The following is a 20,935-nucleotide window of genomic DNA, read 5'->3' on the forward strand; positions in this document are numbered from 1 at the left end:
CCGTTTGAAAGACAGCGCCTCCTGACAGTGTTGCACTCCCTCAGTACTGGGCCGGGATTCTCCCCTACCCGGTGGGACGGGGGGTCGGAGAATCCCGCCCCTGGACAGTGATCTAGGTCTCCCTAGACTGACGTCTCTGGAGTGGGACCTGAACCCACAATCTTCTGACTCAAGACTGCGAACCAATCTTCTTCTTGTTGGGCAGTTCCTTGGGGGCCGAGGATCGACTTTCTTGCCCTCCGGGGATGCGAGGTTCAGAGTTCAGAGGTGACTAAAAGATCCAACGCTGGATCCTCACACTCTGCCGCAGGCGGGGGAGGTTGTGTTTGATGCGGTGAGGGGGTGTGATGCTCGGACTTTGATCCGCTCTTTCCTCTGTCTGCTTTTGGCCTTTACCTGAGCCTGTCGGAGAGGTTGGGAATGGTTGGCGCCTTCGCAGATGCTTCTTCGCCAGTTTGGGGCGTCTCGAGCAAGAGATTCCCACAAATCGGTGGGGATGTTCCATTTTTTTCATGGAGGCTTTGAGGACGACCCTGAAATGTTTCCTCTGCCCTCCCACGGACCAGTTGCCATGAAGCTGACCACTAAACCGTTGCTGCTAGTGGAATTCAGTAGGGTTGTGTACAGTACTCCCCATCGGATGAACAGAAATATTCCAAAGCTGTGCGGAAAGAGATGGGGATGAAGGGGAATGAGGCGTGAGGGCATTAAACTCAGGCCTTCACATGTTCAGTCACACGGGAGTGTGGTAGTATGACTAGAGGTACTACGGTACGTGGGAGTGTGCGTTGCTATTGGTGGAGAGGGCTCGCTGCCCATTGGCCCAAGTGTTGCTTTCTCATTGGTCAAGATGAAGGCAGCTCCACCCACGAGGCGGAGTATAAGAACCCGTGTTTCCCAGCCGCCATCGTTCTTTCTGTACTCAAGCTGCTGGGCGCACTTCTTGTAGATTAAAGCCTTCGATTAGGACTACTCCTTCATTTCTGTGGTTATTGATCGCGCATCAGGGAGCAATGCTGCGTCGCCGGATTGTGTTTCAAACACTGCTTCCTGTTGTCTAAAAGGGGAAAGGAGTGTTGTACTTGTGCGTCTTTCACAACCTCAAGATGCCCCACCAGCAGTTATATTTCGAGAGAACCATTCACCATAACAAAATGTCCCAAGATGCTCAACAGCAGTGTTAAAATGTTGCATAAGAGATATTAGCTGGGATGACCAAACGCTCAGTCAATAGAGGCAGGTTTAGGAAGAGAGAGAAGGAGAGAGGGAGAGAGGTTTAGGGAGAGAGGTTCAGGGAGGGAGCGGGAGAGAGGTTTAGGGAGAGAGGTTTAGGGAAGGAGTATGAGAGAGGTTTAGGGAAGGAGTGGGAGAGAGGTTTAGGGAGAGAGGTTTAGGGAAGGAGTAGGAGAGAGGTTTAGGGAAGGAGTGGGAGAGAGGTTTAGGGAAGGAGTAGGAGAGAGGTTTAGGGAAGGAGTGGGAGAGAGGTTTAGGGAAGGAGAGAGATTTAGGGAAGGAGAGAGGTAGAGAGGTTCAGGGAGGGAGAGGAAGAGAGATTCTATGGAGGTAGAGAGGTTCAGGGAGGGAGAGGAAGAGAGATTCTGTGGAGGTAGAGAGGTTCAGGGAGGGAGAGGAAGAGAGATTCTATGGAGGGAGAGAGGTTTAGGGAGGGAATGAGGGAGAAAAGGAGAGCTGTTTTGGGAAGGAGAGAGGGAGCGATGTTTAGGGAGGGAGAGAGGGAGAAAAGGAGAGATGTTTTGGGAGGGAGAGAGGGAGAGATGTTTAGGGAGGGGGAGGGAGAGATTATTAGGGAGGGAGAGAAGGAGAGATGTATAGGGAGGGAGAGATGTTTAGGGAGGGAGAAAGGGAGAAATGTTAGGGAGGGAGAGGGAGAGATTATTAGTGAGGGAGAGAAGGAGAGATGTATAGGGAGGGAGGGATGTTTAGGGAGGGAGAGATGTTTAGGGAGGGAGAGAGGGAGGGAGATTGGGAGAGGGGCTCAGGGAGGAAGAAGGAGAGGGTGAGAGAAGGAGGAGAGAGGTTTCGGAAGGGAGAGAGGGAGAGATGGCATAGAGTCAAAGGAAAACCTTGCTATTCCAATTCCGTCACATTGAGGACTTGCCCAACACCCTTCAAGAAATGAAGGAATTGAGAACAATGCACTCGGCTGGAGATGTGTAGCTGCCATTGAATATGGTTTGATGTATAAGGGCAATTATAGGTAAACATTTTATGTGAACTGAGATCTTGTAACATACTTGGCTTTACCAGAGGGTGTTGGTCACTGGGGTTTAAATTACAGCTAATCCATGAATCTGAACATCCTGTAACCCTGTGTGGGGACCTTATTCACCCCTCAGCTAGGAGATGTTTCTGCCCACTACTTGCTGTTTCCTGCCCTCCTCACTGTGCTTTGCTCCCTCTCTTTGCCATTTCCCAGTGCCCGGCACAAAAACAAATGCAACATTTCAAAAACAAGTCCATTGATGTCACCGAGCGTCACATCAGCGGCCGGATTTTCCTAATGGCCACTTACGTGGGAACATTGCCGTCTCTTAGCCGAGCGTTAACACTGGAGGTTCCCCCGAGCTGTGCCCATTAATCACTGCAAATTGCCCAGAACATGTGTGTTTGTCTAAGCAAGTGAATGTCAGCCTGGCGCTCTTGTGTGTTATTAGCACTCGGATCGAATGAATGAATTGCTTCTATAAACAGTGGTTTGCAAAAAGTGATCTTAATCTTCGGTGCTACTGATGGTGAACAGATTCTCAGCTCATTCCTGCTTACTGGAGGAATCCCGCAATGTTTAAAAACCGTGCTAACTGTGTGACAGGTACCCTTCACAACCCCCCCTCCCCCCTCCAAACATGGATGTTTGTTTCAGGGTTCCCATGGCAACGTGTACATTGTAATCCGCAGCCATGGAGTGTGATGGTGGAGGTTTACATTTCACTCCCTGCTGTCGGCCAGGAATCTCCCCCACTCCTCATTGGTGTATGTTGGAAGGATTTCGCAGGTTGACCTGCGTTACGCACGCACCTTCATAGATACATAGAACAGTACAGCACAGAACAGGCCCTTCGGCCCTCGATGTTGTGCCGAGCAATGATCACCCTACTTAAACCCACGTAACCCGTATACCCGCAACACAACAATCCCCCCATTAACCTTACACTACAGGCAATTTTTAGCATGGCCAATCCACCTAACCCGCACATCTTTGGACTGTGGGAGGAAACCGGAGCACCCGGAGGAAACCCACGCACACACGGGGAGGACGTGCAGACTCCACACAGACAGTGACCCAGCCGGGAATCGAACCTGGGACCCTGGAGCTGTGAAGCATTGATGCTAACCACCATGCTACCCTGCTGCCCCTGATACTTCCTCGGCCACCAACTCCTGGAGTGGGAAACGAATCCGGAGCTTCCGGCTCAGAGGCAGAGATGCCACTGTCATTGGCCAGGGTTTGGAAAATTCCAAAGTCTATCATGGAGTTCACCTGACCTACAACTGTTTATTGATTTTGGTTACGATCAGTGGCGTGCAGAGGTCTGGTGATGCCCGGGGCAAATCTTGATTTATATGCCCCAAAGACTCAAGTATAAGGCCTAATATACTGAGAAATATTATGAGAAAGGAAAACATTTTGAATATATAAACACAGATGAAACATGAAATAAACGCTTTATTCAATTTTAATATAAATCAATTAAATTTATTAAGTTCTTTTCCCCAAATGATACCTCCTGTCACAAAACACCTGAACTACTTCACTTTTTACATCAGCTGTGAGAAATTCTTTTTCAATGCTTATTAAAGCCAGGTTGGTCAGTCGCTCCTGTGACATAGAAGACCTCAGATATGTTTTTATTAATTTCAGTTTTGAAAATGACCTTTCACAGCTTGCGACTGAAAATGCGATTGTAAGCAGTAATCTGTATGAAACACACAGCGTCGGAAAGACATCCCTCCCATACTGCAGTAAAGACTCCAGAGCATCTTTAGGATCAGGGGGAACTCTATTCCCTCCAGCTCGAAGGAGCATCACAAAATCAATAATTTTGTCATATAACTGAATTGCAACCACATCATTGTCATAATAATTTGCAAAGTCTGAACATTCCTTTTTTAATTTCTCTCTTTCTTGTTCATCTTCAATCACTACTAAATTCAAGTTCAGAAGAAAAGAAAATCGGTCACTGAGCCTTTGAAGACGGACACTGCGGTCTTCAATTTCAGTTTTTAATCTGTTCACAATCTCTACCATTACTCTATTTATTTCTTCTTGTGCTGTCAGTCCACTATCTCTTGCTGACTCTCCAGGCATTATTCTTCTTCTCCTTGTTCGTGCAATTGGTATTCCCCAATTTTCACAATATTCATTGGCTAAATCTATTGCATTGTGGATAATTTCGTCATTCTTCAAATTCAAGATATGAATAAGTCCTCTCAGATCACAAGAAGCTTCATGGAACCCCATTTTCGGATCCTGCAAACGTTTTGAGACTTTCTCCACTGATGATAAAACTGAGTACCAAAAATTTAATAAAGCTATAAACGGGAACTGTTGAATAGAGTTCAGTAGCGATCCTGCATCAGATTTAGTTTCCCTTGAAAATTCTCCTTCCAGCAGGTGTTGAAGGCTTGCAATAACGTTGTCACACTCTTCGTGGATTACTTGCACAGCATCACGGCTGGAACTCCATCTTGTGTCACACTGTCTTTTCACAGTCCAAGTGACAAATGATTTTAACACTTCCCAACGAGAAGTAGATGAATAAAAAAAAGTAAAGAGTTTTTCTAGAATGCCAAAAAATGTAACAACAACAGGTTGCACCTCACTTGCATGGACACAGGCCAAATTGAGGCTGTGGTTCTCGCAGTTCACAAACACAGCTTTTGGGTTAACTTCAAGAATTTTTTGTTCAACACCTCCTCTCACTCCAGCCATAACTGCTGCGTTATCATATGCTTGACCACGACAGTCATTTATGGAAATTTTGTCTTCTTCCAATTTTTCCTGAATTTTATTTACCAGGCTGACTGCATCTTTCTTGTTGACTTGAAAAAATCCCAGAAATGTCTCCTTTATTTCTACTTTTCTGTTTTCATCAATATGAACGTAACGCAGAATTTCAGAAACCTGATCTTCATGGGCAATATCTGGAGTTGAATCCAGCATTATGCTAAAATATTTTGCGTCCTTAATTTCGGAAATTATATTTTTCTTGACAGTTTCACCAAGAAGATTGATTATTTCGTTTTGAATTCTGTTGGACAAGTAGGTGACACTTTTTGGTTTCTCTTTCCCTCTCTGCAAGTGTTTTGCTAAGATGTCATCATATTTGGCCAAAAGTCTGATTGTTGCTAGAAAGTTTCCTGTATTTTCACTGACTGTCTCCCCTGGCTCTGATAACCCAGATATTCCTTCTCCTCGATGTCCACGATAGGCCAGATTCTGTTTTGCCAGAAAGGATATAACCTCGACAATCCATTCAGTTATAGCTTTCCATCTTTTCTTTTCAGCAGACATTTACTGTTGAAGTTCAGCATCTATCGTAGTTGAATGATGGAGTCGAACTACGAGGTTCAGGTATTCCCTCATGTGAGCTCTATGAGAAGGGCTTTTCTCATGGTCAGGTATTGTTGGATTTAATTTTCTCCAAGTGGAGAAACCGTCTTCCTTTCCAAAGTTTGACACAGACAACAAATGCTCCTTTGAAAACAAAAAGCAAACAAAACAGTAGCATGCTTTCCGATATGGAGAGTATAACAACCATTTTCTCTCCACAATTTCTCCGTTTGTGGAAACTTTATCAAACCACTGTTTGGAAAATGATCTCCCATCCTTTTATTCTGATATCTTTCAGGGCCATGTTGTAATATTGTCATCTTCAAATGATCTGTAATCGGTTTCTTCAAACAGCCAAAATCGCTTCTTTCCAAAAATATGCTAAAATCTTCTTTATTTTCTTCACATGGATCATCATCCTGACAACGAGACTGAGGAGAGAGAGTATTATGTTCTGACCGAGCTGAATCCGTATCAGAAAAATCCTTCTCTGCACCCACATCATCTTTTACTTCTCCAGGTTCTCCTACTTCTTCTTTACTTCTTTTTATCCATGCATCTAATGCCCCTCTTTGATGGGACTCTTCTTCGACTCTGGCCCTCTTTTTTTTCCTGTTCTGTGCTCCACTCGGTTGTACACAAAATACTCGGAACATTTCATTTTCTATCTCAAAAACTGTAAGACGCATGAGAAAATGGGAAGAAAATGGTAAACAATCGGTCAGTTGCAGACGGATAAACCATATTTCATTTCTTTGTTCCTTCGTATCAAATTATTTCACACTGATAATTTTGTGCAATTTATATCATAGACTTGCAAATTAGTGGTATCTGTATTCGAATATTAGCATGTTAAGGAATAAATGTCTCCTATTCCGAGATTAAATGCCATAGCAGTCCTCTGATCATCCAGGCTTCACTCTTACTACATCCCACGTAAATATTTCATTAAATATCACCAAAAAAACTATTAAAAACGTAGTTGCACCCGTTCTAGAGCTATTCACTGACCTGAGTAGGTAAAAGAACTAATCTAGATGCACAAAAAGCTGAAGAAAAGACGAGTTATGACTCGAGGAAACGCAGGAATGAACAGCCACGTCTGCTTGTTGCTTTTGATGGTTGCACCACGTACATCATGCGCATGCGTGTGGGGGGATTGGGAGAAGCACCATTTTCTCTAGACAGAAAGGGTACACCATGTTAAAGGAATAAAGGGCTAACAACTGCCTCTGCAGTGTGGTGAGCCTCCAAAAATTGATTTATCACCGCTGAAATTTTAAAATTACTATCTTATTTCCTTCTCTGGGGCAGCACGGTGGCCTAGTGGTTAGCACAACCGCCTCACGGAACTGAGGTCCCATGTTCGATCCCGGCTCTGGGTCACTGTCCGTGTGGAGTTTGCACGTTCTCCCTGTGTCTGCGTGGGTTTCGCCCCAACAACCCAAAAAATGTGCAGAGTAGGTGGATTGGCCTCACTAAATTGCCCCTTAATTGGAAAAAATAATTGGGTACTCTAAATTAAAAAAAAAAATAATTTCCTTCTCTGATTGGATGCCCCCATCCAATGGATGCCCGGGGCCAATGCACCGTCTCCCCCCCCCCCCCCCCCCCCCCCCCTCTGGATGCCACTGGTTACGATGAGCAGAAGGTCCTGCCTTTCAGGTGTTATTCAACAGAGGCCTCAAGCATTTTTAATCATAAACAAAGTTTATTCTACAAATTTAGTTAACATTTTTATAAACACACAGTAAGCATTTTTATCAACTACCAACATAAATACCCCACACAGCTACAGTAATCTAGGTATCACCCTTAATAACTTTCCCCCTTTAACTGTTCCAATTTAATAACAAGATCCCATAAACCAGAAACCCCTTTTCAAAGGTGTGGCCCAACACACAGCACTCAAGACCTGGGCCTGGATTTTCCCCTACCCGGCGAGGCGAGGGGTTCCGGCAGGACGGAGTGTCGTGAACCACTCCGGCATCGGGCCTCCCCAATGGTGTGGAATTCTCTGCACCTTTAGGGACCAAGCCCTCACATTGAGGGGCTAGGCCTGCGCCGGAGTGGCTCCCGCTCCGCCGGCCGGCGTGAACGGTCTTTGGCGTCCCGCCAGCCGGGTCCGAGAGGCCTTCGCCGGCCGGCGGAATTCTGCGCATGCGCCGGTGCGTCAGTGGCTGCTGATGTCATACCGGCGCATGCGCAGGGGAGGGGCTCTCTTCCGCCCCCGCCATGGTGAAGACCATGAGTGCCCCCACGGTGCAGGTCCGCACGCCAATCGGTGGGCCCCGATCGCGGGCCAGGCCACCGTGGGGGCACCCCCCGGGGTCAGATCGCCCCGCGCCCCCCCCAGGACCTCGGAGCCCGCCCGCACCGCCAATCCCGCCGGTAAGGTAGGTGGTTTAAACCACGCCGGCGGGAAGGGCCTGTCAGTGGCGGGACTTCGGCCCATCGCGGGCCGGTGAATCGCCGCGGGGGGCACGCCGAATGGCGCGGCGCAATTCCCGCCCCCGCCGGATCTCGGGTGGCGGAGAATTCGGGACACGGTGGGGGTGGGATTGACGCCGGCACCGGGCGGTTCCCTGACCCCCCGGGGGGTCGGAGAATTCCGCCTCTGATATGGACACCCTTGTTTCCTTTCCAATACAGCCGGTTTGGATTCCTGCCAGAAGGCAATTATTTCTTTTCAAGTAACCAAGCAGTCCGGAAACAGATTTCAGAATGCAGATAGAGACACTTCGTTTGAACCTGTGCAGAACAAAAGCAGATCAAACTCAAAGCAAGAGTAAAATTCAGAGCCACAGCCCAGCTCCACCCACACAATGACATCACTGAAGCCAAGTGATAAGGCAAAAACATTTCTTAAAGGGACACTCCAATGGCACCACCCACTGCGTCACAGGACCTCCATGTTTAAAGTGTTGACTTTCAACTGGGGGGGGGGGGGGGGAAGTAGGGGAGAGTTTTACATGGGTGCTGGAGATTAGAGTGGGGGGTGGGGTACATTGGGATAGTTGCGATGGGAGAGAACAGAGAGAGCTATTTGACCATACAGCCCGGCACACACACAGTCTCCAGCAGGAGGCACTGGTCAGGTATCGGAAACTCAATCCGCAGCCTGATTGGGAGATGTTGTGGGCAAGGACCATCTGGAATGCCTGAGCAGAAACCTCTGTGAAGGCCAGAGAGGAACCTGGGGCCGTGTGTGTGTGTGTCTGTGTCTGTGTGTCTGCTTGTGGGTGGGTGTCTGTGCCTGTGTGTGCGTGTGTGTGTGTGTCTGTGTGTGTGCTTGTGGGTGTGTGTCTGTGCCTGTGTGTGCGTGTGTGTGTGTGTGTGTGCCTGTGTGTGTGGGTGCCTGTGCCTGTGAGTGTGCCTGTGTGTGTGCGTGTGCCTGTGTGTGTGTCTGTGTGCCTGTGTGTGTGCCTGTGCCTGTGTGTGTGTCTGTGTGTCTGTGTGCCTGTGTGTGTGTCTGTGCCTGTGTGTGTGTCTGTGTGTGTGTGTGTCTGCGTGTGCATGTGTGTGTCTGTGTGTGTTTGTGTGTGTGTGTGTCTGTGTGTGTGTGTCTGTGTGTGTGTCTGTGTGTGTATCTATATGTGTCTGTGTGTGTCTGTGGGTGTGTGTCTGTGTGAGCATGTGTGTGTCTGTATGTGTTTGTGTGTGTGTGTCTGTGTGTGTCTGTGTGTGTGTCTGTGTATCTATATGTGTCTGTGTGTGTCTGTGGGTGTGTGTCTGTGTGAGCATGTGTGTGTCTGTATGTGTTTGTGTGTGTGTGTCTGTGTGTGTATCTATATGTGTCTGTGTGTGCGTGTCTGTGGGTGTGTGTTTGTGTATGTGTCTGTGTCTTTGTGTCTGTCTGTCTGTTTTTGTGTGTGTGTGTGTCTGTGCCTGTTTGTGTGTGTCTGTGCCTGAGTGTGTCTGTGAGTGTGTCTGTGCCTGTGAGTGTGTCTGTGAGTGTGTGTGTCTGAGTGTGTGTGTCTGTGTGTGTGTGAGTGTGTGTTTGTGTGTGTGTGTGTGTGTGTGTGAGTGTGTGTCTGTGTGTGCCTGTGTGTGTGTGAGTGTGTGTGTGTGCGTGTGTGAGTGTGTGTGTGTGTGTGTGAGTGTGTGTTTGTGTGAGTGTGTGTTTGTGTGTGTGTGTGAGTGTGTGTGTGTGTGAGTGTGTGTCTGAGTGTGTGTGTGTCTGTGAGTGTGTGTGTGTGTTTGTGTGTGTGTGTGTGTGTTTGTGTGTGTTTGTGTGTGTTTGTGTGTGTGAGAGTGTGTGTGTGTGTGAGAGTGTGTGTGTGAGAGTGTGTGTGTGTGTGAGTGTGTGTGTGTGAGTGTGTGTCTGTGTGTGTGTGTCTGTGAGTGTGCGTCTGTGTGTGTGTCTGTGTGTGTCTGTGTGTGAGTGGGGCGCACAGAGCAGTATATTTACATTAGGGGATAAACACTTCAAATGTTCTGAGTACCTGTGTAGTCTCGACGGGCTGAATGGCCTACTCCATTCCTACCTTGGAATCGTCCTTTGTACATAATTGAAAATGAAGATCCAGTGACGATAAGGTTACAGGATCAATAGTCATTTCAATCACACTGTATTCTTCAATAGACAGGGTGGAAGGTGGAAGGGCAGTATGGTGGCGCAGTTGTTAGCACTGCTGCCTCATGGCGCCGAAGTCCCAGGTTCGATACCGGCTCTGTATTTTCCGTATTTATCAGCAAAAACCATTTAAACAGCATTCACAAAATGTGGCTTAATACAGTAATACCTTCCTCCCTCTCTCCTCCCATTTCCCCTTCCACCCTCTCCTCCTCCCCATTCCTCCTGTTTCCTTTTGTGCCTCCCTGTCCCCTTGTTCCCACTTCCCCATCTTCCCTGATCCTCCCTTCTTCCTCCCTCCCTTTGCTCCGTCCCCCTTCCACCCTCCCTCCCATTTCCCCTACGCCACACCTTCCACCTCCACTGGCTTTCTTCCTCAGTCCTCTCCTCCCCATCCCTCTTCTCCCCATCCCTCTTCCATTTCTATCCCCCCCCCTCCCCCGGCCTCTTCCCCCTCTCCAGTAAGAACAGTGCGTAAGAAAGCAGATTGTTTTAACGGTGAGTGACCGAGGCATTAACCAGTTCCTTTTCTTTTTATTTGTTTTTGGAATCAGCCCTCAAGTGATTGACTGCTCCCCACTTAATTCTCGTTCTGTCTCCCCTTCTGTCTTTCTCCCTTCTCATCACTCTTTCCATCACCCTTTCTCTCTTTCCCTCTTCCCTCCCTCCAATCCTTGTCGGCCCCATTGGCTTTTACCAGTTTTCTGTGTGTCCCTGGAGATTGTCCATTAGCCTGCAGATTGTCTGAACAGATCCCAGTCTCTTTGGTTCCTTGCCCAGTCCTGTCAGTCCTCCTGAAGGATGTCTCCATCAGAGTGAGTGGAGAGTTAGCAGGATCTCTCGAGGCAACACACTTTGCTGCTTAAAGGATGTCAACCAGCATCACTGTCTTCCTCTCCTCACCAGCGATCCGCTCTCAACAGCGCAAACTGGCTCGCCGCCCAGTTATTAGACGAAGGAGATTTCTTCATTCCCGGAATTGGGAACGGGAGCCAATCGGTGATGGGACTGGAGGCCACGGTGTGGAAAAAGGGCATATTCCTGGAGGCTTCATCACATGACCTCCTGTTTCCAGCTGCCCCAGCCCTCTCTCCCGCCATTAGCACATTGACCCTGGCGATGACCCCGCCTTCAATGACCAATGGGAAAGCAGAAAGACTCTTCAATACCTAATTGACTGTTGATCAAACAGCGTTTACCATCTCCAATATTATCAGAATGAATTAACACAACCGTGCAAGGAAAATGGAAATAAAACATGCAATTCTTTTGGATGCCTTTATGGTTTTTCTCCTGGGCTTTTACTTGTCACAGCATCCTGGAGATTAATCTTCAATCCCCAGACACTCGACAATCTAATAGAGGTTCTCAAGGGGCTAGGAAGAGAAAAACCCAGGCTGGATTCTCCGCAGTTCCGTGCTGAAATTGTGTTTGGCGTGGGGGCGGCGAATCCACATTTTCACCCGAATCGGGCCCGGCGCCGCTCCCGCGATTCACCGGTCCTCGGAGAATCGCTCGCCCGCAACTTACGCGGTGCGGCTGGGGTGGGGGGGGGGGGGGCATTGCCAGAGGCCCTCCCAGCAATGCTCCGATCCCGACTGGCCGATTTCCCAACGGCGTGATTCTAATCACGTCTGGCCGGTCTGGACTCTCGCGCAGTGGCTGCGGACTCAGTCCCCGGCCGCCGTGGCGGGGGGGGGGGGGGGGGGGGGGGGGGGGGGGGGGATGGTGGGGGGGGGTGGGGGGGGGGGTGGAGGGATCAAGTACTTGGGGGGGGGGGGCCTTATAAGTGGCCGGGGCGGCGATCGGGCAGGTCAAATGGAGCGGCGCGTGGCAGATCGTTGGGACCTTCTTTGTTGGTCCAGGTCCGCTGGTTGAGTCCACCATCGCGTTCAGCGCAGCAGCTGGCGGCCACCGCCGTGCGCATGCACGGACTCAGAGCCGGAAGGTGCGGGGGCCCATATCCGCAGCTGCAAGAAGCAGTTCGGGGCCCTGCTCACCCCCTGCAGGTAGGTGAATAGCTCTGAATTTTTTTAAGGACAGTCTGGCGTGAAATGTCAGTGTTTGTACGTTGGCGTGGGGGACATAGCCCCATTTTTGGAGAATCCAGCCCTCGCTCCCCGGTGAGTGCATCGACAACTGGAGATTCAAAATCGTCGGCATAAGGGATATGAGGAGATTTTTGTTTCACTCAGGGACTTGTCAGGACCTGGAATGCTGGATCTGAAAAGGTGAGGCAAGCAGACTCCATAAATCATTTGAAAAGGGAGTTGTATGCAGGTTCTTGAGAATGAGGAACTTACAAGGTTACGGACAAAGGGCGCGATTCTCCGCCCCCCACGACGGGTCGGAGAATAGCGGGAGGGCCTTCCCGACATTTTTCCCAACCTCCCGCTATTCTCCCCCCCCATGCCCGCCCCCCGACACGAATCGCTGCTCGCCGTTTTTTTACGGCGAGCAGCGATTCTCCCCGCCGATGGGCCGATTTCCCAGGCCTTTACGGCCGTTTTCATGAACTGCAACACACCTGCTCTCACAGTTCGTGAAAACGGCCGCAAAGTGCCGTTCTGGGGAACCATGGCACCGATTGGCACGGCTGCACCACGGCCGTGCCAAAAGTGCCATGGGCCCGCGATCGGTGCCCACCGATCGCGGGCAGCGGGTATGAACCCGCGCACTCTTTGTTCCTCCGCCGCCCCGCTGGGTCAGTCCGCGGGGCGGCTGAGGGGCATACCGGCCCGCGCATGCGCGGGTTTCACGCATATGTGTAATGACGTCATCCGCGCATGCGCGGGTTGGAGCCGTCCAATCCGCGCATGCGCGGCTGACGTCATCATATGCGTCAGCCGTCGCTAACTTTGGCTCGCGGGCTTAGCGAAATTCCCGAAGTTCCCGAAGTTCACGGGGCCCCGCTGCTAGCCCCGACCGGGGAGCAGAATCGGGTCCCGGGAGGGGGCGCGGAGGCTGCCGTGAGACACGGCCGGTTTCACGGCAGCCTTCACGACTCTCCGCATTTGCGGAGAATCACGCCCAAAGAGTGAGGACAGGAGACTTTGAAAGAGCCAGTACAGGAATGACAAGCTGAATAGCCTCTTTCTGTGCTGTATTTTTCTCAGCTCTGTTGTTGGGAAACGAAATTTCATTTTAAAGTTGGAGTGCCCAATTCAATTTTTCTAATTAATGGGCAATTTAGCGTTGCCAATCCACCTACCCTGCACATCTTTGGGTTGTGGGCGTGATCCCCACGCAGACACGGGGAGAATATGCAAACTCCACACAGACAGTGACCCGGGGCTGGGATCGAACCCGGGTCCTCAGCCCCGTCGGCAATGGTGCCAACCACTGCGCCGCTGTACCGCCCAGGGAAGGGAAATTTACCCCAGTCTAATATCCCTCAATCATCAGCATTGACTGAAAAAGAGATGAACACACTACCTGTGTAGATTTGCAGGGTGAAAATTAGCTGCATTTTTAAATATTACAACAGTGACTTCACTTATAATTACAATCTTTATGGTCACAAGTAGGCTTACATTAACACTGCGATGAAGTTACTGTGAAAAGCCCCTAGTCGCCACATTCCAGCACCTGTTCGGGTACACAGAGGGAGAATTCAGAATGTCCAATTCACCTAACAGCACGTTTTTTGGGACTTGTGGGAGGAAACCGGAGCACCCGGAGGAAACCCACGCAGACACGGGGAGGATGTGCAGACTCCACACAGACAGTGACCCAGGCCGGGAATCGAATCTGGGACCCTGGTGCTGTGAAGCAACAGTGCTGACCACTGTGCTACCGTGCTGCCCCAGTACTTCATTACTTCAACAGTACTTCATTAACTGAAAGGCACTTTGGGACGTCGAGATGTTGTGAAAGATGCGTATAAATCTTTTCATCCAATTTAATTATTCCTTTTTTCAAACTGAAAACCGACAGCACCAGGTCATCAGCTATCTGGAAAATATGTGTTCAAAGAACTGATGGAGCTTAAGACCATGGACATAGGAGCAGAATTAGGCCACTCAGCCCATCGAGTCTGCTCTGCCATTCAATTATGGCTGATATTTTTCTCATCCCCATTCTCCCCGTAACCCCAATCCCTTTATTAATAATTCCGGAGAATTATATTCTGTTTGCCTCTGTGCGAGGTTTCGAATTACAATTGGACAACAGACCCTGCAAGCTGGGGATTATCTAATTACCCCCGCTGCCCAAAATCCTCAAGGCCCTGACTGAAACCACAGGAGACTTGGCCAACTCGCCAACCTATGAAGCAGGAGCCCTATTCACTATCCTCTCAAGCCTCGGCCTACTCGCCAGCCCACAGCAGCAGAGGCCTCGGCCTACGTACCAGCCCACAGCAGCAGAGGCCTCGGCCTACTCACCAGCCCACAGCAGCAGAGGCCTCGGCCTATAGGCCAGCCCACAGCAGCAGAGGCCTCGTCCTATAGGCCAGCCCACAGCAGCAGAGGCCTCGGCCTACTCGCAGCCCACAGCAGCAGAGGCCTCGGCCTGCTCACCATGCCCCAGCAGCAGAGGCCTCGGCCTACTCGCCAGCCCACAGCAGCAGAGGCCTCGGCCTACGTACCGGCCCACACCAGTAGAGGCCTTGTCCTATAGGCCAGCCCACAGCAGCAGAGGCCTCGTCCTGTAGGCCAGCCCACAGCAGCAGAGGCCTCGGCCTACTCGCCAGCCCACAGCAGCAGAGGCCCCGTCTATAGGCCAGCCCACAGCAGCAGAGGCCCCGTCTATAGGCCAGCCCACAGCAGCAGAGGCCTCGGCCTACTCGCAGCCCACAGCAGCAGAGGCCTCGGCCTACACGCAGCCCACAGCAGCAGAGGCCTTGGCCTGCTCACCATCCCACAGCAGCAGAGGCCTTGGCCTACTCGCAGCCCACAGCAGCAGAGGCCTCAGCCTACTCGCAGCCCACAGCAGCAGAGGCCTCGGCCTACTCGCAGCCCACAGCAGCAGAGGCCTCGGCCTACTCACAGCCCACAGCAGCAGAGGCCTCGGCCTACTCGCAGCCCACAGCAGCAGAGGCCTCGGCCTACTCGCAGCCCACAGCAGAAGAGGCCTCGTCCTATAGGCCAGCTCACAGCAGCAGAGGCCTCGGCCTACTCGCAGCCCACAGCAGCAGAGGCCTCGGCCTACTCGCAGCCCACAGCAGCAGAGGCCTCGGCCTACTCGCAGCCCACAGCAGCAGAGGCCTCGGCCTACTCGCAGCCCACAGCAGCAGAGGCCTCGTCCTATAGGCCAGCCCACAGCAGCAGAGGCCTCGTCCGATAGGCCAGCCCACAGCAGCAGAGGCCTCGGCCTACTCGCCAGCCCACTGCAGTAGAGGCCTCGGCCTGCTCACCATCCCACAGCAGCAGAGGCCTCGGCCTACTCGCAGCCCACAGCAGCAGAGGCCTCGGCCTACTCGCAGCCCACAGCAGCAGAGGCCTCGGCCTGCTCACCATCCCACAGCAGATGGTACTTGGCCTATTTCACACTAGGTGAAAATAATCTCTGGAAAAAGTGAGGTTTTAGGCTAGCAACTGGGATCCTGAGCGTAACTAACTCCATTCTTGGCTCTTCAAAGATTCTTAAAGCAACATAATGAAAATGAATTTGTACATGGATACTTAAGCAACATTCACATCAATGTGGCTTGTTACAATAGTCTCCTTCCTCCTTTTTCCCTCCTCATTCCCCTTCCATCCGCCCCTCTGCTCAATTCTTCTCTTCCCCTTCTGTGCCTCCCCTTACTCCCACTCCCCCTTCTCCTTATCCTTCCATCTTCTTCCCGCCCCTACCTCCATCCTTCTTACACCTCCCCTCCCAAATCCCCTCTTACCTTTTGTTATAAACCCGTCGAGACTCACAGGGTCAGTCTGAAGAGGGGACGGAAGGGGGAGTCATGGAAGTGACAAAGAAGGGTAGGAAATCTAATAGGGTTTATGCTGGGGGGGAGATGGGTATGTTATTGTGGGGTTTTTGTGTGTGTTGGATCTCTTTGTTTAAAATGTTAAGATTATAAATGCCTTAATAAAAGATTTTCTAAAAACAAAAGCCCTTTTTCTCAGCCCCAAATTGATTAACTGCTCCTCAGTCCCTCCCTTGCTCCCTCCCTCTCTGTTTCTCTGTCCCTTGTGACACTCCATCCAATCCTTGTGGACCCCATTAGCTTTTCCACTTTTCTTTATTAAAATTTTTCCAGTTAAGGGACAATTTAGCGTGTTCAATCCACCTACCCTGCACATCTTTGGGTTGTGGGGGCCAAACCCACGCAGACACGGGGAGAATGTGCAAACTCCACACGGACAGTGACCCAGGGCCGGGATCGAACCTGGGACCTCAGCGCCGTGCGGCAGCAGTGCTAACCAATGCGCCAGCGAGCCGCCCCTTGCTTTCACCACTTTTCTATTAATGGAACTTCCTTCTGGGGAGAAAGGACTTCATGCCTGCCAGCATGGAGCCAACAAGGTTTATTTACTGCCAGAGCGTGTCCATGAATCTAATCCCTTCCGATGTAGCCAGTCTGGCAATGCACCGACTCCTGCACTGATTTATGGCTGAACTCTCTCCATGAGTACTCAATTACAGACTCTCCAACGTTCAACTGTGTCTAATTAATGTATTGAACGCTCCTCCGAGATGCAGGGGACAGTCACGACCTATTTCAATCACGGGAAAGTGTAAACTTTGAAGTCATCAAAAGGAGATGTTGGGCAGCAGGTCTTCTGAGAGGGACAATGAAATATTTGGAGGGAAGGCGTGAGAGAATGTGGGTGGGTGGAGTGGGTGTGGATTGATGGCAAAGGGGGAAGGGATGGGAGGGAGGGGTTGTGGGGGTGAAGGGGAGTGAGTGGGTGGAGAGTGGTGGGATGGGAAAGTGAGGGGGTGGAGGTGACGTGGAGAGTGGCAATGTGGGGAGTACGTGGGGGGTGTGGTGATATGCATCACTGTAGATACACAAGGGGTTAATGTAATAACACGTAGACTAGCTAGACACTAGAGGGAGCACCAGAGACATGACACACAGACACTCAACCAATAGGTCAGTAAGATAGGACACGACTAATGGGCATTCACGATACACACAGAGATGACACCATCACAGGGGGGCATTACACCAAGCCATATATAAAGGATCCAACACACATGATCTTCCTCTTTCCAGTGAAGACACTCAGTGAGTACAGACACAGGGTTGATTCAATATCACAGCCACCACGTGGATTGTAGCAGACTGGTTAGTCAGTCTGGGTAGCTATAGAAGGATTAACAGTCGAGGCGAACCCGAGTAGGAAAATTGTAAATAGTTTAATAAACGTGTTGAAGTTATCTCCATGTCTGAACCTTCCTTTGTCAGAGTGAACATCAAGGAAGCCACTTATGCTACACCAAGAGCATAACAAGACAGGGGGGGGGTCAGGGAAGTGTCAATATGGGGAGTAGGGAGTTTGACCCACTCACCCAGTAGCTCAGCATGTATTGCCCTGTGTGACGCTCTGCTTAACTGTATAGACTGGGTTCACCAGGAGCCCCTGACTCTGTTCCCCTCCCTAACTGATCATAGAATTTACAGTGCAGGAGGCCATTCGGCCCATCAAATCTACACCATCTCTTGGAAAGAGCACCCCACCCAAGCCCACGCTTCCACCCTATCCCCGTAATCCAGTAACCCCATCTGACCTTTTTGGACACCAAGGGCAATATTAGCATGGCCAATTCATGGAATCACAGAATCTACAGTGCAGAAGGAGGCCATTCAGCCCATCGAGTCTGCACCAGCCCTTGGAAAGATCACCCCACTTCAGCCCCACACCGCCACCCCATCCCCTTTATCCCCGTAACCCAGTAACCCCATCTCATCTTTTTGGCCTCCTGCACTGTAAATCATCTTTTTGGACACTAAGGGCAATTTATCATGGCTAAACCACCTAGCCAGCACATCTTTGGAGGAAACTGGAGCACCCAGAGGAAACCCACGCAGACACGGGGAGAACGTGCAGACTCCGCACAGACAGTGGCCCAAGCCGGGAATCGAACCTGGGACCCTGGAGCTGTGAAGTAATTGTGCTAATCACTGTGCGACCATGCTACCCTAACTGGGTGCATCTTCTGCTCAATCCTAAAATGAATGGTACAGCCAGACCATCGTGTCTGTATCACCTACCTCAGTCCCGAGTCACCTCTCACCCTTTCCCATCACCTCCAGGTTTGGTTCCCTCAAGACTCTCCGTGTGGATTCTGACAATGAAGACAACACACGCCCCATCTCAGCCAGATCTCTGTTGTTTTCGGTCTGCACTATGATCCGTCCCTCTCACCTTCCTTGCCCACCCCCAATGGCCCCCCTGTTACTCAGTGTACCTGAGTATGATGGTGCGGTGGATCAGTGATAGTGAGAAATCAAAGAAAACCGGAGCAGTTTGAACATTTTAATTCAGTTGTTTAAAAAAAATGGAACTGGTAAAAGTGACCCTGAAGCTGTTGGCTTGTTGCAAAAACACAACTGGTTGAATAATGTTCTATTGGGGAAGAAAAATTGCTATCTGCCCACCCCCCTCACCCCCACCCCCTCACCCCCACCCCCACCCCTCACCCCCTCATCCCCACCCCCCTCACCCGCACCCCTCACCCCCAACCCCACCCCCTCACCCCCACCCCCTCACCCCCACTCCCCTCACCCCCACCCCCTCCCCCTCATGCCCACCCCCTTCCCCTCACCCCCTCACCCCCACCCCCTCACCATTCAGCCTCGTCTTCTACGGAATTATTTTCACCAGCAGCTGGCTTTGCTGCTTTATCGATCACTGCTCCCGTGCAGATTACACTGAATTCTAAACGTCAGTGCCGCAGCTACTCCCACACAGGGCCTCAGTTCGGTTTGCCTTTGTTTCCCGACCCACTCCTGTCTTTGTGTGTCCTTGTGCCGCCAGCAACTCTTCACCAGCTCCTGAATGTGAAGTTGATAGCCAGCCCACCCACCAACGTGGGTGGTGAATCATTTATCCCTGTCCTGCTCCTAATGGGGAGGAGACAGGAATGAGGGTAACCTCAACAAGTTGCCTTCAGCTGAGTTGAGGTGTTGAACAGGAGATGGGATTAGGGAGGTGGGATGGGAGGGACCGCGGTGCAGTATCACTGGGACGATACCGGGGTTAAAGAGGTCAAATTATAGGACTAGATATATAGACGTACTTGAGTATATGAAAATTAAGAAGTTGCCTGTTGGAGTTGTCCAACATGGTTAAAGGGCTTGACAGAGGAGATTTCGTCTGGTTGAAAATTTCAGCACGCGTGGATGTAGCCAAATTAAAATTAAAATTGGAACTCGGCTGAGGACCGGTGATGTCAGGAAGCATTGCTTCACACAACAGATAGTGGAAATCCAGAATTCTCACCCCCCCAAACTTGTAATGAGTGAATTAATGCCCCTCTCTCTCTCCTTCGTAACCTTCTCTTCCAATGCACAATTCAAATCTCTGTCAGCCTGGTGGTGATAATAGACATTCCTAAAATTGTTAGAAATAAGATGGTTAAATATAGTTCAGGAATTTGCAAAGTGGCCCAATCTTCTGCTGCCTCAGAATTTGCAAAGATATTCTCAAACTCTTTTCATTTTTCTTCTTGCGCTTGCGTGACGGTGGGAGGGGTTGCTTCCTGATCAAAATAGAATGATTTTTTTAAATATAAATTTAGAGTGCCCAATTTTGTTTTCCAATTAAGGGGCAATTTAGCGAAGCCAATCCACCTACCCTGCACATCTTTGGGTTGTGGGGGTGAGACCCATGCAGACACGGGGAGAATGTACAAACTCCACACGGACAGTGACCCGGGGCGGGGATCGAACCCAGGATCTTGGCGCTGTTAGGCAGCAGGGCTAACCCACTGCGCCACCGTGCCAACTTCAAAATAAAATTTTAAGCTGCCTGTCAGAGAGGGAAAGAAGGGTTGAATTAAGAGGAAGAAAGGAAAGGGACGGAGAGGAAAAGGACAGGAAAAATTTAAAATGTAAAGATCCTATAAAAAACAGATGACTAGCTGCGGGAGTGAGACTCCAGTTTCAATTTTGGTCCAGAGAGGTTGAGTGGCATTATAGAAACTAAACCTCATCATTAAAGGGCTCCTGACTTGTGGCGGCACGGTAGCACAGTAGTTGCCACAGTTGCTTCACAGCGCGTGGGTCCCAGGTTCGATTCCCGGCTTGGGTCACTGTTTGTGCGGAGTCTGCACGTTCTCCCCGTGTCTGCGTGGGTTTCCTCCGGGTGCTCCGGTTTCCTCCCACAAGTCCCCAAAGACGTGTTTGTTAGGTGAATTGGACATTCTGAATTCTCCCTCTGTGTACCCGAACAGGCGCCGGAGTGTGGCAACTAGGGGATTTTCACAGTAACTTCACTGCAGTGTTAATGTAAGCCTACTTGTGACAATAGTAAAGATTACTATTAATGAAGATTACTATTACTTGGTTAAATACCAGCCGTAACTTTCTGTAATGAGTTTTGTTTGATTTAACAGGATAAATGCAGAAGTTTCTTTCAACGCAGAAGGTGAAAAAGTAGAGAAAGATTTGCATTTGTGATCACTGGACACCTTAAAGAGCTTGATAGCTAATGAAGTCCCTTCAGAGCAGAGTCACTGTTTTAATGTAAGAAACACGGCAGCCATTTTGTACACAGCAAGCTCCCACAACGTGGTAATGATCAGGCAGTTTTGTTTTTGTGATGTTCACTGAGGGGTAAGTATTGTTCAGGACGCCAGGGGGAGCCATGTAGTCTGTTACACCCAACAACAGTGCA

The sequence above is a fragment of the Scyliorhinus canicula genome, chromosome 18 (assembly GCF_902713615.1).
Source record: "Scyliorhinus canicula chromosome 18, sScyCan1.1, whole genome shotgun sequence".
In the NCBI taxonomy this organism is placed as follows: Eukaryota; Metazoa; Chordata; class Chondrichthyes; order Carcharhiniformes; family Scyliorhinidae; genus Scyliorhinus; species Scyliorhinus canicula.